Source organism: Eubalaena glacialis, chromosome 14 (genome assembly GCF_028564815.1).
Source record: "Eubalaena glacialis isolate mEubGla1 chromosome 14, mEubGla1.1.hap2.+ XY, whole genome shotgun sequence".
Classification (NCBI taxonomy): Eukaryota; Metazoa; Chordata; class Mammalia; order Artiodactyla; family Balaenidae; genus Eubalaena; species Eubalaena glacialis.
The window spans coordinates 76,644,008-76,660,563 of record NC_083729.1 but is presented as its reverse complement, the minus strand read 5'-3'; the positions used below and the strand labels follow the sequence as shown (position 1 = coordinate 76,660,563).

Below are 16,556 nucleotides of genomic sequence, written 5' to 3'. Positions count from 1 at the left end.
TATTATTAGTGACAAAGATCTGCCTGATGTTTTATTTCAAATGCTTCAATTTGGTTCAAACAAGCCAGAGGAGGGCAAATTCCTTCATGGATGTTAGAGGATAGAGGAAACTGGTCCTTCTATTGCATTCTCTAGTCTCCATCTTCCTCCTGATAGATTAGTGAAAAAGGAAATTATAACTGAGTCAATCCTTCCTTTTTCTCTGATTCTTTCACAATACACTGTAAATCTTCCAAATTCTATTATCACAGAATATTTTAATTTCATAGTATAAAAATGTTAATATCATTTTATTAATTTTTTTATGTAAGGAACCTGAATTCAGAGCAAGTTCTGACTCTCCAGTTATACTCCATTTCAAGGGCACTGATGTAGTGCATGAACTCCTTTTACAACACACACCTCAGGTGACTGAGAACTCTTCCTGTCCTGAGGTAGTTTCAATCTTGGAAGCCTTTAGATATTTCAGTGACCGTCATGCAGTCAAAATGGGTTATACTTTGGTTCCATTTATTCTCTTATTTTCCCCTCTGGACTGCAGAGAAAATATCTGAATTTCTCCCTTCATGATTTTTCTCCCAACACCCCACTGGTTGCCTCACTTCATTTTATATTTCTTAGTCATTCTCTTCAGTTTTTTTCTTTATTTTCTTCATCGTCACAATCCATTTTTTCTATACACTCTTAACCAATTATTTTCCTCATCCTTCATTTATTTAATCATTGAATTTTATTGGGCCAATTCTATGTGTCTGACAATCAAGTCACTAGGGAAGCAGGAGTGAAAAATCAGACAAAAATCACATGAAATTTTGTTCTTTTACATTTTCTATCAGTTTTTACTTTATCTGCCATCCTTTTTTTCTTTCACTCTAACAGAAACTAATGAATAACTTAAACATAGTTTAAAGCCCTGAATAAGCAGAATACAGCCTGTATTTACCTATCACTTAAGGAACATCATGGAAATATTAGTGTGAGTTTTAATCTGAACACAATTCTATAGAAGGTTAAATGTACTTGGACTTGGTCTAAACTTATACATTTAAAAATACAATTAATCACATTAAATATTATCCAGTAACTTTATTGGAAACATCATTGAGCACAAACAAAATTATCTCATGTAAATTTACCCCTGGTGTGGTAAAGCAGGTTTTCCATACAGGGGCCTGAATTCAGAGTAGACCCTGGCTCTCCTATTATGCTCAAATACATAATTTACTTCCTAAAGCATTAATCTTCATGTCTTATATGTCCATTCACTCAGACAACATCTACTGGTTACCTATTTTGTACCAGACCATACACTGAATGCAAAGAGGAAAAATAAAATCTTAAATTGTGCAACTGTTTATAGTTTATACAATGTCTTTGCATTTTAATATCTTCAACCATAGTGGAACTTTATCAAGCCATTTTACTTGATGTAGAAACAGACTAAGGGACTTTAAATACTTGCTGGACATCAAACATAAAAAATAGCATAAATAAAATTCAATATGAATTTTCTCATTCCAATATCACTTTTCATTCCCTAGGTATGATTCAGGGATCCATCCAATTTGGTCTGCCATGAAAACTTAAACTATTAAATAATTTCTCCAACCTATAAATAAAGGCCAAATCTAATCAAAGATCTTGACTTTATCTTGCCTGCTACTGGACAATGGTTTCTTCCAGAAGGTTCTTCCCTAAAGAGATTTCTAGGCTGAAGTTCAGCAACATAAATTCTTCAGAAAGGAAGATGGCCTCCTTTATCTGGATTGTGCTCTGAATACCATCCCTTGCCTAAAGGTCAAAGTAGACAATCCACTGAATTTGAGTTTTAGGTTAGAGGTGAAAGTGGTTTGAAGCAAGGTTAAAAATAAAGCTACCTTCTTTATTTGTCTGAAAGAACATTTTAAATCTTCTGGGATAACTGAAACTCCTCTTTAAAATTATAAATGTGCATTGCATGCCTTCTAGCTAACAGTGACCACTTTAAAAACCTGTCCTTCTCTTACAGATTCCAGTGTTCATAACCAACTGAATAATATTTTAACATTTTCTTTGTACACATTTTGGCCAAGATTCAGATGGTAAGTGTAATGCTGTCTACAGAGGGTAAGTTAAAAAACAAAATTCACTTGTTAAACTTTGGGCTACAAAATGGTTAGATCTAGTCAGTCTATAAATATACCTAGACAAAGATAATCTTCAGATAATCTTAAACCAGCAGAAACTTTGTAGGAGAATGTTTAATAAAATCTAATTAATTAAAAATATAATGCAGGGACATTATGTAACTTTTCTAGTGTCAAAAATGTAATTGCATACCCATGAGTACTATCCAGACCTACCCTTGAATCCAGAATTTTTGCTTACACCATGCTTCTTTTCAATGACTAAAATGTCATAAAAAGAATGAAGAATATTAATCAATTTACAAAATTCTGAATTAAAAATAAATAAGTAGCTATACTTTTCTGAGGGTATCTGTGACAGGCAGAGTACTATGTCTGTGTTTGTGCTTTATTTCACATAATGCTTATGGCAATAATTATTTGTGCTCCTTATATTTGGATCATTCTCATTCTGGGCACATAGCTTACATGTCCCAGGCCCCTTGCAGGTAGAACCATATGACCAATTCTAGCCAATATGCCGTAAACAGAAATAACATGTGCCATGTCAGGCTGGAGCATAGAATAAAGGATGAAAAATCTCTATACATGTATTTTATATGGTGAATCTGAAAGATAACAGAACCCACATTCACCCCCATATGCTTGCCAACCAATGGGAAACATGTGGAGTGAACAAGAGATGCACATTTTTTTAAAATCAGGTCACTGAGATTTAGATGTTGCTTTTCACCAAAGTGAAATCTTGCCTATTCTGTCATATATTATTTTGCCCAATTTGAACTAGGTTTTGTTATCTCATTTTACAGGAAAGGAAACTGAAGCTCAAAGTGTTCATGAGAGTTCCAAATGCTCAAAGGGATAAACTATGAGTATTGAAGGAAATAGATACAATGTCAAAAAAACACAGGTGTGCCAAAACCTAAGCTATTATTTAAGTAAACTTAAGTTCCACCTTATATCCCTTATCATGCTAAATACAGAAAGCCTAATGTAGCTAAATCCAAGTAAAATATGTTACGTAGGTGTTTTGAGTTAAATTTATTCAATTGAGAATTTCTATCAACCTGCATGGTCTTAAATACTACAAATTTATAGGAATTGCTTGAAATCAGATAATATGATTTTTTTTTTTTAATCAAGATAGTGTTGGCTATTTTAGGTCCATCCATTTCTCTTGTCAATTCTTCTAAAGCCTGCTGGAATTTTATAGACCAAATTGAAGAGAATGGACCGAAAGTTGGGGAGGATTTACATGTTGTCTTCCCTCTAATTAATGTAGACTATCTCTACTTTTTCATGTCTTTTATATTTTGTCACCAATGTTCTTTAAATTTCAGTGTACAGGTATTACAATAAAGACACAGAAGTAGAGAATGGAGTTGAGGACATGGGGAGGGGGAAGGGTAAGCTAGGATGAAGTGAGAGAGTAACATTGACATATATACACTACCAAATGTAAAATAGATAGCTAGTGGGAAGCAGCTGCATAGCACAGGGAGATCAGCTCAGTGCTTTGTGTCCACCTAGAGGGGCAGGATAGGGAGGGTGGGAAGGAGATGCAAAAGGGAGGGGATTTGGGGATATACATACGCATATAGCTGATTCACTTTGTTATACAGCAGAAACTAACACAATATTGTAAAGTAATTATACTCCAATAAAGATGTTAAAGGAAAAAAGAAAAAAAAAGACTCATAAATTTATTCTTAATTATTTTATGGTTTTGTTGCTACTGTATTTTTTAAATTTCATTTTCCATTTGTTTGACACTAATAGTAGATACAAATTTGTTTACCATGAATAATTTTTAAAATATGAATAATTTATTTATCCTGAATAATTTTAAAATTCACTTATTACATCTAGTATTTTTTAAACAGAATTCTTAGGATTTTCTACATATACCACAGTGACATCTGTAAATAAAGGCAGATTTTACTTCTTCCTTTCCAATTTTTATGGTTTTTATTTCACTTTCTCCTATAATATGATTGCTAGGACTTCTGCTATAATCCTAACTTAGAGAGAACAGAAACCTTGTCTTGTATCCAATGCTTTTTTTTGTTTTTGTGGTTGTTTGTTTGTTTTTTGAGTGGGTGGAAGGCAGATGTTCAACATTTCACTACTAAGTAAAATGTAAAATATGAGCTATATGTTATTTATAGATTCCTGTTTACCGAATGAGAAAGATACCTAGTAATCCTTTTTTGAGTATTTTCTTCATGAGTAGTTAAGGTTTATCAAGTACTTTTTTCAGTATCTTTTGAGAAGTTCTACATACTTCTCTTTATTTCATCATTGTGTTGAAGCACATTGGTTCATATTTCAATGTTAAATCAAACTTACATTCCTGAGAAAAATTCGTCTGGGCTATCTCACTTAATCCTTATAATTTTTGTGAAGTTATTATAATTATCATCATTTTATATGTAAAAAATAATTAAACATAAAGATATTAAATAATCTGCCCAATATCAACTACTTAGTGGGAAATAAAGAGAAACTATAGATTTAGACCTGCTTACTTAAATTCTCTGAGGAAGAGTGAAAATAATCTATATGTATTAAATCAACATTACAGATGGATTAGAGAAGACTAAAATGTGAGGAAGGAAACAAAACTATTGGGAAACTACTATGCAATGAACTGTAATATCCTATTCTAGGAAAGCACACATAAAGGTAAAAAAGCAGAGGCACAGAGAGGCAATTTTCCTTCATGTGCTTTCAATTCAAAATGTCCTGAACAAGATGGCATTGTGGCCTATTAACTTAATACCATCTCTTAATTGTGACTTTCACAATTTGCCTAACTTTGGCCTGAGTCTATGGTAGTCATGTAAGCATTTAGATTTACACAAGGAATTGCTAGTAAATTGATTAATGCTATAAATCAATCAATCAATGGGATTACCCAGAAAATTCAGCAACTCAGGGCTTTAATTCTGTGTCTACCCTGTTAAATGAAGTGTGCAAGCTTTTCAAAATTACTTCTTTGCAGACAACTCCTTATCAGCTAGAAACAGATGGGCTGATGGATAGTTTAATCAAACACGCAAACAGATGCTAAGAAAATTCATCATCATTGAACCATAACATTGGAATAAGTTGATAGTTTTTGTCTGTTTTACCTATTGAGATGTTAGTCAATCATCAACAGTCTTGTTTCCTTTGAAATGTGCCATTAGAGAATTTCCAATTAGGGCACACCAGCAAGCACAAACTAGCCTAACTGATGACAAGTATCTTAATGATGATAGGTATAAAGATAAAATAATATTGTCAAGCAGATCAACAGAGTTCAATTCTCAGTAGGACAAAGGTGGAAATTTACATTCATCTTATTGTGTAGAAGACAACATCCTCATTTGGGTGAAATACTTAGAATCATTTTGGATTTAGGCTAACAGCTTTGTCATTCTCATCCTCAGTTTCCTGATCATTAAAGGGCTGTAATTACAAACCTGTGGGTATTTTGAGAGGATAAAAATGTAATGAGACTTAGTTGAATAATCTTTTAAGTAGATATAATATATCATTATTTCTGCAATTATTATTGCTATTGTAAGTGATACTGCCACTGGATTTAGAGATGATGATTCATGCCATTTTTGACTCCTAAAATTAAATCCTCGTTGATTGTATCCTAAGTAGAATCACCATTTTAATCTTTTTTAAGTGTCAGATATGAACATGGTAACTAACTTTTCATGGAGGGCAAAGTTTTAATGGATCACCTATGTATTTTGATTTTCTTTCAATATTATTTGGAAATGGGTAAAATCATGACAAATACAGTGGATTTTCCTGCATGAGAATGAACATAAAATGCAAATATAAAAAATTGTATCCACTTACTTCACATATTTCATAGAATTTTGGAATATTTATTTGTGAGATATAGACAAATTAGAAAGTTAATTTGTATCATCTTATAGGTAAGTATTATCTTTCTACATACACACTTGAATGTGTATATACATGCATACATAAATAAAGAAGAAAAGAGAAGTTACAAAAAGTAATGTATATATTAATCCCAAACTCCCTAACTATCCCTCCTCCCACCTTCCCCCCGGTAACCATAAGCTCCTTCTGTAAGTCTGTGAGTCTGTTTCTGTTATGTAAGTAAGTTCATTTGTATCATTTCTTTTTAGATTCCACTTATAAGCAATATCATATGATATTTCTCTTTCTCTGTCTTACTTCACTCAGTATGACAATCTCTAGATCCGTCCATGTTGCTACAAATGGCATTATTTCATTCTTTATAATGGCTGAGTAATATTCTATTGTGCATATGACTGCTATATTTAAAATGAATAACCAAAAGAACCTACTGTATAGCACAGGGAACTCTGCTCAATATTATGTAACAACCTAAATGGGAAAATAATTTGAAAAAGAATAGATACATGTATATGTATAATTGAATCACTTTGTTGTATACCTGAAACTATCACATTGTTAATCAACTATACTCCAATGTAAAATAAAAAGTTAAAAAAATTAATGTATAAAAATAGTGTAATTATTAGATAAGTGCAAATCAAAACCACAATGAGGTATCACCTCACAGAATGGCTATCACCAAAATGTCTACAAATAATAAATGCTGGAGAGGGTGTGGGAAAAAGGGAACCCTCCTACACTGTTGGTGGGAATGTAAATTCGTGCAGCCACTATGGAAAACAGTATGGAGGTTTCTTAAAAAACTAAAAATAGAGCTACCATAGGATCCAGCAATCCCACTCCTGGTTATATATCTGGAAAGCAAAAACTCTAAATCAATAGGATATATAAAACCCAGTGTTCATGGCAACACTGTTTTAAATAGCCAAGACATTGAAATAACCCAAGTGCCCATCAACAGACAATTGGCTTAAGAAGATGTGAGATATATATATATATATATATATATATATATATATATATATATATATATATAGTTTATTATATTATTTCTGTTTCTTCTGAAATTAATTTTTATATTGACCTTTATTTTCTGTAACAGATGGCAAAATTGAATGAATTTAGGATCTTATGCCAAAATCCAGAAACTGATTATTTTAAGCTCACTTAATTTTATAGACTCAATATTTACATTCATTAAATGTCTTGGATAATGTATAAACTATTTCCCTGACAAACTCCTCAGACTGAGTGTGTGTGTGTGTATATATATACATATATGTGTGTGTGTGTATATATATATATATATATATATATATATATATATATATATATATATAACTCAGCCTTAAAAATTATTGTCGTTTGCAGCAACATGGGTGGACCTAGAGAATATTATATTTAGTGAAGTCAGTCAGAGAAAGACAAATATCATATGATATCACTTATATGTAGAATCTAAAAAAGAATACAAATTAATCTATATACAAAACAGAAACAGACTCACAGACAGAGAAAACAAACTTTTGGTTACCAAAGGGGAGAGGGAGGGAAGGAGGGACAAATTAGAAGTATGGGATTAACAGATACAAACTGCTACACATAAAATAGATAAGCAACAAGGTTTTACTGTATAGCACAGGGAACTATATTCAATATCTTGAATAACCTACAATGAAATACAACCTGAAAAAATATAGCTGAATCACTTTGCTGTACCCCTGAAACTAATCCAATATTGTAAATCAACTATATTTCATTAAAAAAAAATAGTGTCAGGAATTAGGAAATCAATGTCCTACACTACCTGCAGTTAACAAGTAGTTCATTCATTTATTCATTCATTTATCTATTCAACAATGAAACTCTGATTATATTTATTATATAAATGTGTCAGACACATACACGTTACAGGGGTAAAAATATCATACACTCTCTTGTCTTATGGAGCATATGTTCGGTAGCAAAAGGGGAAATAAAATATTTATGAGGCAACTCTTCTTCTTTGTTTCCTTTTCTCCTTTGCCTGGGCTAAGTCCTAGCTGACAAAAATTTGGCTGTGGTGGAGCTAGGGATGAGGATTTGTCTATTGTTGTACTGAGACTAAAGATTTGGCCCAGGCAACTGGAATGATAGGTATACTTGGTCTAACAAATGGTCTGGTGTGACTGGTGTGTTCTGTGGGTCCATAATCATGGATTTTCCTGGCACATTTGCTGTGTTCAGTAAGGCTATGACCCATGAGGCAACCACTTAGCCAGCATGTTTGCAGAGCTAAAGCCCAAGAAGCAGCCTATGAATTTGAAAGATTGATTACATTCCGGGAGAGTGAACAAATAAGTAAATACAGAGCGATAAGATAATGTGAGTTAGGTTTCTCATTGTCAAAGAGAAGGTTAAAAATATGGAAAGGGGGGAAACTGAAATAAATCCTGTATTAGAGGTATCAGTGTGAACTCATGGTTTTTAATATATAAATAAATGTAGTTATAATTATATGAATAAAGTCTTATATATTTATTTATCTCTCAAGAGCTAGAGCTAAAGATCAATAGAAATATATGTGTGTGTTTCTGTGGTGAATATATATGCATATGTACCTATTCTAGCCCTGATCACTGCATTCCAAGAGCAAATAGCACACTTAACACCCAAATTTTGGTTCCTAAATAATATTGTCCAATAAAAGCAACCAGGGCTGATTCCAGAGCTGGGACAAGTATACGATGAGCCTGAAATATCAGGTTGTGTCAGCAGTAAGAAAGTAAAACTTAGAAATGCAAATGAAAGTAAGAAATACAAAAATTTTTTTAAAAATATTTAGCAATATAGAATTTCAAAAGTTGTGTGATTTATAATTGCCACAAGCTTATATTCTTATTCAATAAACATCCACTTCCATAGAATCAGAGTTAAATATTTTATGTTTCAGTCTGAGGAATTTGTCTGGGATATAGTTTATCCACTATCCAAGACATCTAATGAATGTAAACTTTGGGTCTATAAAATTAAGTGAGCTTAAAGTAATCAGTTCCTGAATTTTAGCATATGATTCTAAATTCATTCAGTTTTGCCATCTGTCACAAAAAGAAAAGGCCAATATAAAAATTAATTTCAGAGGAAATAGAAATAATATAATAAACCAAATAAAAAATAGAAGGTTTTATAATATATTAAAATACATAAATTATTGACTTTATAAAAAGAGCTTCATGCAAAGGAATCTATGGAGATCATGAAAGCATTTTTGGAAATTAAAAATTGTAAAATTGTAGTGGCTAACATAAAAGCAATACAAAGTATGGGTGCTAGAAGACAGGAGTCTCTCCAAACTTATAGAAGCATAAACATTGACAGAAAATATGAGAGAAAAGGGAATTCCCTGGTGATCCAGTGGTTAGGGCACCATGCTCTCATTGCCGAGGGCCCAGGTTCTATCCCTGGTCGGTGAACTAAGATCCCACAAGTTGGACGGTGCAGCCAAAAAATCAAAAAAAAAAAAAAAAAAAAAAACACAAAAAACTAAGCACTTATTAAAACAAAGAAAATGTGAGAGAAAATATAGGTGGTTTAGTGAAATTTCAAGAAGGGCAGACTTTGAAAACTGGAGATTAATAAAGGTATAATTAAATATAACCTGATTGATCTGAGAAATAGTTAAAATTCACCACTGTAAACGTAATGTTTATGCACTTTTCTGATGTTAAATTCAAGTTAAATTCAAAAACATATTAATTATAAGGATTGCTAAAAGAGTTCTCTAAAATGGAGCCTGGAGGCCTTAGAGGAAGTGAGAATTAAATTTTACAGCTTTATACCAACTTTTTGCTCATTTCCATTGCACCATGACAGTCCTGGCTTGACCATGTAGGGACAAGAAAACTCCCCTGCCTGATGTGTAGGAAGAGCTGATGATGGAAGCTTGATGTCTACTCAAGAATGAGGAAGAAGGTGGTCTTTTCCTCCTCCCAATTTTTCCTTTGATTATAAAACTGTAGCCCACTGAGTTCACAGTGCAGCACTCCCTTGCCCACCCACCTGTAAGCCTCACAAGCATCCTATTCTAATAAGTCACTTCTTATCTATCAAAAAAATATTTTATAGCTTTAAATAACATCTAAACACAGATGACTTCAAATCCATAACTTCAGTCTTCTCCCCTGTGCTCCAGGTCAGCATCTCTAAAGGCCTCTATTAGATTTCCAGTTAAATGTTTGATAGGCATAACAGAATTCTTGATTTTCCTCTCCAAAATTGCCCTTCCCATCATCTATCCATTAAGAGAAAAATCTAGAATTATCTTTAATATGTCAATGTCTCTTACTCCAGTCCTCAATAATCATCCCCTACACCCACACCCACGCACCACACACCACACACTACACAAACTCAGGCAATCCATCAACAAGTTGATATGCCCCGTATGGATCCACAGTTTTTAAATTATGCTCTTAGCATTCTAATCCAGACCATTTTATTTCTCACCTACAACATCTTAAACATCCCTATTTTTTCACACTTAAACAATGAAATCCAAACTTGTTATCATGACTTTCAAGGCCTTGCCTAATTGAAAGATTATCCATTATTCTCTTTTACCAAGATCCCTCATATTCCACAAGTTGCATCCTCTCTAGATAAGTAGCTTTCTTTTTTTTTTTTTAAATTTATTTATTTATTTTTATTTTTGGCTGCATTGGGTCTTCATTTCTGTGTGAGGGCTTTCTCTAGTTGCGGCGAGCGGGGGCCACTCTTCATCACGGTGCGCGGGCCTCTCACCGTCGCGGCCTCTCTTGTTGCGGAGAACAGGCTCCAGACGCGCAGGCTCAGTAGTTGTGGCTCACGGGCCCAGTTGCTCTGCGGCATGTGGGATCTTCCCAGACCAGGGCTCGAACCCGTGTCCCCTGCATTGGCAGGCAGATTCTCAACAACTGCACCACCAGGGAAGCCCCTAGATAAGTAGCTTTCTTAATATTCTTCAAAAAATTAATTTTGTTCTGACTTTCAGGCCTTTCTACTTACTATTCTTTCCCCTGGAGCCACTGACACCAGATTTTCATATTTTAGGTCTTTCTAGTTTTAAGTGTATTTCTTCAGATTATCCCTGTTTACCCAATCAACTGAATACCAAAACTTTGGATGACTCTATTATATCACCTTGTTTTTAATTCTTTGTAGTGTTTATCACTGTCTGAAATTATGTATCTCATATATTTCTTCATTTTTTGTTATTTGTCTCTGTCACCTTTAAATTAAAAGCTCACTCTGAGCTGTTTCATCAACTGCTTTACTCACCACAGCTAGAAAATACATGTCTGGCAGAGAATGAACATTCAATGCACATATGTTGGAAGAAATAATAAAATGCTATAATCAACAATACATTATAGAAGATAGTTTTTCTTTTTCAGCAAGGATGGAAAATATACAGCAAGAACATCTCCCCACAGTTCTGCACACCTAACCCCTATGAATAACTGGGAATAGCACATTTTCCAATTGATTTTTAATACAGTCTGAGATCCTTCTCATCACAATACTCAACTTGGCTACTATTCAAACAGCACCAGCTATGAGCTGGAACCTGTTTCCTGACTGTAAATTAGATAACATAGCTTAGTTTGTGCATAGTTTTAGACAAAGCTGTGAACTTCATTACATAAGTGTCTGATATTTATTTCAATTCAATAGACATTTATTGAGCATCTACTCTGCTAAAATCTTGGTCTCTGTTTTTGAGAGATCACAGTGTAACAGGAAAAGAAATGTACAAATAATAAGTTAATGAAGGAATTTAGGGAAGAGAAAGCAGCACGATCAAGGCATGAAAAGTTGAATAACAAGGCAGTCAAAAATTGACGTTAATGTTTGGAAGGAAGGTCAAGGAGTGCTGGCGGAAATAAGGCTGGGAACAGTCAGGGTCATATTGTGAAAGGCTTTTTAAAATGAGATGGAGAGCTTGGATCTGGATGTGTACTCACTGGTGAGGGAAAAGTATGATCAGAGCTTTGAGAAAGATAAGTGGTGGTGGAGGGTAGAATTGAAGAGAAAAGGGAAAAATCTAGGCACACAGAGACCAGCTAGAATGAAAATGCAAAATCTTAAGTGTCAGACAATTAGGGCTTAGATAATGTGTTAATTGAAAAGAAAGGAAGGAATATATTTCAGGGATTATTGCAGTTATAACTATGCATTTAATGTTTGTTTTTTCCTGAGTGATGGTAAGAGAAAGATATTGAGTAAAAAATATCACTACAGTAGATGGTGACAGGCACCCAAGAGGACGAAGCAATTTCAAAAGAACAGAAGAGTCTGTTTTCACACATGTTGAATTTGAAAAGCTGTAAATCTATCAATGTAGAGTTATTTAGCCACTGTAGAAAATAGATGCCTTGGAGTTTATATGGGTCAAATATATCCCTTCTCTATTTGAGTTCTGAGCTCATATAGAAACAAGCACAAAATTCATATAGTTCCAAACTATTAGCTTTGTTGCTACTTAAGCTGAATGAGAGAATATAACATAGGTTACCAAAATCTTTAAGTTTCAATTATTGAAATTTAAATTGATTGGCTTATCCTCCCAAGCAACAAGAGGAGATCTGTCCAATGAGTGTACAACATGGCACTCATTTTCTACTGCTGTATATTTCATTCTATTTCAAGTTATGAAAAAAATTCTCATCTGAACAGCAGGCATATCAACTGGGTTGAAGCTGACACATAATGGGTCTTAAAAATTGTCAGTTACTTGGACCTGAATTAAAAGCCTGAGACACAAATGTTGGGTTTCACCATTAGTCACCATCCTTCATCGTTACCTTCAAATAAATCCAGAATTCATTGTCTGCAAACATGTGGCATAATCCCTCACCTAACTTTTAGATTTTGCTAATAATAATAACAACAATAATGATAATAATATTTAATCCTTAGCATGGGCCCCCCTGTGCTAAACATATTACATTCAAAATATTAATACAGAAACTTTATGTTAGATATTATTTTGATTATTACACTACTATTTTATTAGGAGTCTTGACATTTAGATTATATACCTAAGCAAACAAGATCAAATAAAATGGAGGTCCAGAAGTCCTCCTGAACTTCACCTGATTATCTCAATCTGGGATCCATTCTGTCAATTGATCAGATTCATTATCTCAACTTGTTTTATCCTTTGGAAGCTCTACCTTGACCTCCTAACTACACATTTTGATGTTATCTGTATGTCTAGACTAGGTTTCCTAACCCTTGTGTTGGATTCATAGTACTTGGAAGAGGTTTTAACTTTATTGCTTCCATTTGCTTCCTGTTGCTACCCTTAATGTTTAATATCAGAACTTCAGTCTTTCTAAGGCAAGTTTCATCACATTCATGTTTTTCTAGGCATCTGAGTCTAGACAAACAATGGCCTTAAAAATATGCAATCACAAAGATATAATATTGCTTCTTTTTTTTAATAAATTTATTTATTTTATTATTTTATTTTATTTATTTATTGTTTCTGGCTGCGTTGGGTCTTTGTTGCTGCTTCATTGCTTTTCTCTAGTTGCAGCGAGCGGGGGCTACTCTTTGTTGCAGTGCACGGGCTTCTCATTGCGGTGGCTTCTCTTGTTGCGGAGCACGGGCTCTAGGCACACGGGCTTCAGTAGTTGCGGCACGTGGGCTCAGTAGTTGTGGCGCACAGGCTTAGTTGCTCCGTGGCATGTGGGATCTTCCTGGGCCAGGGCTCGAACCCGTGTCCCCTGCATTGGCAGGCGGATTCTTAACCACTGAGCTACCAGGGAAGCCCAAGAGTCATTCTTCTGAAGAAGACATCAGATGGCCAACAGGCAGATGAAAAGATGCTCAACATCACATTTCTCCATCATAAGTGAGACACTCCTGGAAAACACGCTCTAAGAAGACATTGGTCATGGTTGCCATTCCATAGCGGGAGAGTTCTTCTTTACTGAGCATGCCATTGTGGTCCTTATCAAGATTCAAATACTGGCCATACACCCGTAGGGCAGAAGGAGCAGAAAACCAATTTGTTTCTTGACTCTCCTTGGACAGTTCCTCATCCCTTAACTCCAATAAATCATCTAGAAAGCTGCAGGCGAAAATATCTTGAATTTTTATCTTCCCTGTTCTTAGAGGGTCTAAAAAGAAGAAGAACTTCCTAACTGCTGTACAAACATAAAAGGAGTAAAAAGATTTTTCCAGCCCATCTAATTGTGGCAAAGTAGGGATAAGTTCCAATATGTAGTTGTCTAAATCAGATTCCCGAAGATACCCTTGTCCAGCAACATCATATAAACTGAGGCCTATTCTTGTTTGATGAAGCCAAACTTTTCTCATGACATAATTAAAGAACTCCATGATGGAAATTCTTCCATAAGAATCTGTATGAAGGAGTTTAGCAAAGACTTTTGCTGCGAAAAATTGCTTGCACTTTGGTCCAGCTTTTTCACCAACCTTTAAAAAATTTTCCTAATTAATCATCGCTTCCTCTCCAATCATGCGTGGTGTCTGGTGCTTGTCCAGCAAAAACCATAAGTTCTGTAATTCTTCATTATCTAACAGTTCCCTGCTTTTCCTTTGCAGAAAGACGGCTCTGGATTTTTCTCTTAATGTCTGTAGTAAGACTTCACCTTCAGCTAGCAGTGTTTGGACCGGCGTTGGGCGTCGCTATCCGCCGGCGAAGAATTTCTTTCCAGTCCATGGCTGACTCCGGCCGGCCCAGCAGTTCCCGCATTTGCTGTTTACTAACCGTTCCACCCCCTGCCAGCTCCGGCGTCAACACTGCCCAGCCCCGTAAAGGTTATGAAGGCCGCTTAATCGCCATCTTGGACGCGGGCGGAAGTCGGCTAACCCGGCCAAGTCGATCACGGTAACCACCACGGAGAATACGGCGATCCCGCTAACAGCAGGGAGAGCAGACGTGAAAGAAACAGAGAGCGAGCCTCCTTAAGGCAGCTTTCCAGCTTCACCACGCCGTATTTTAAAGGCGCAGAAGGGAGCCCATGCTTTTATTTCGTCTTGGCCCTTTGGCACTTGTCTGCTTCTTGATTTAGACATAAACTCTACTCAGAAATACACCCTCTCTGCTGAAAATGCAGGTATTCAAATGGCATTCGACTACTTTATTTTATCACAACTGAACTGTCATTAATTTTTAAAATGCACCATCAATTTATGTATCATTAGGAAGGAAAAATTTACAAATTGTTTAATTTCATCAATTATAAGACTGAGATTTCAGAGTTCTTAAAGGTGAAAAAAAAGTTGTATCTTGGAATCAATGAAATATCATAAGTTCCTTGAATTTTCACCACCTTTTAGTTTTTCTCTTACTACTGTTATGCTTTGTTAATTAACTAACTGCCCCTCTTTTTTAAAATCCTGCCAACTTTGTATGAAGGAAAATCTCCCAAAGTAAGTTATAGCAGACAGTTTATTGTTATTGTTACCTGCAGAGGCAGATGGGTCCTTACTCCAAATTTGCTTTGAATATTGAGCCTGAAGACACCACACACAACAAGAAGGAATGAAAAGTTTTATTACTGACATGTTTGAGATCTCTGGGGAGAGCAGGACAGGCCTATCAAACAAGTCTGAAATGGCTTGAGGAGCAGGGAAAGGAGATAGGCCTGGTTTTGAGTTGTGATTAGTATGTGGGGTTGAGTGAGACTTCCCAGGCACAGGCAGGAGCTGGCAGGGTTTAAGTCTCCCTCTGGAGCCAAAGGAGGGAACATTGGGCCTTCTTGTCATCTTACCCAGATATGGAGGACAGGGGGAGAGGAAACGTTGAGTTTTAAAATCTGTCAGCGGTCAAATATCAAAAAAATAGAGTCCAACTCCTGCATTTATTTTCAAAACTTATAAAGGTCAGTGTTTCAATTTAATAGGACAGAAAATTCTAACAGAATTGTTATGAAAGCTAACTTTCCATATGTATAGTAAAACACTAAGATCTTTAGATAAACTGGAGTTTACCTTACATTTATTTTCCAAAATTCTTGAGCATCCCTTTATAGAATCTTTCTCAAAGGCTAGTGTCACTCTCTCAGAGACAAAAGATGAAGAGTTTACCTGATGCATTTTGGTTTTCTGATAACTTTCAGGCAGTTAATCATACTGTTTCTATCTGGCCCTTTTTTGGCATGTTGGTAGGTACATTCTTAATTGACTCTTCATTTCATTTTGCATATGAAATATTAAGGAAAAATAATTATCAGTATCCAAACATGGAAAATTGCACCATCCAAAAGTACAGATATGAATCTTGCTTAATGCTCTCAAATTTTGTAAAATAATCTTCTCATAAATATTTTTTCTATATTTCCTCCATTTTAATATTATTGAGATGAACTCTGGTCTTCTAGAAAGTTTAAAACCTGCTGAAGTGACAAGTTACTACTGGTAACCAGACAGCTTCTCACCACTACTTCACTAGTCCAACACTTAGGGAAAATATGCTGCCTAAAAAGGCCATTATGTTTCTGTTTCCTTTTTTTATTTTTATTTTTT

At 34.7% G+C, this 16,556-nt stretch overlaps 1 pseudogene; it reads right to left on the bottom strand.

The window, feature by feature from the left end:
• Window positions 1-13,898: 13,898 nt before the first annotated feature.
• On the bottom strand, window positions 13,899-14,748 carry LOC133105011 (serine/threonine-protein phosphatase 2A regulatory subunit B'' subunit gamma-like; annotated as a pseudogene).
• Between the last annotated feature and the right edge of the window lie 1,808 nt (window positions 14,749-16,556).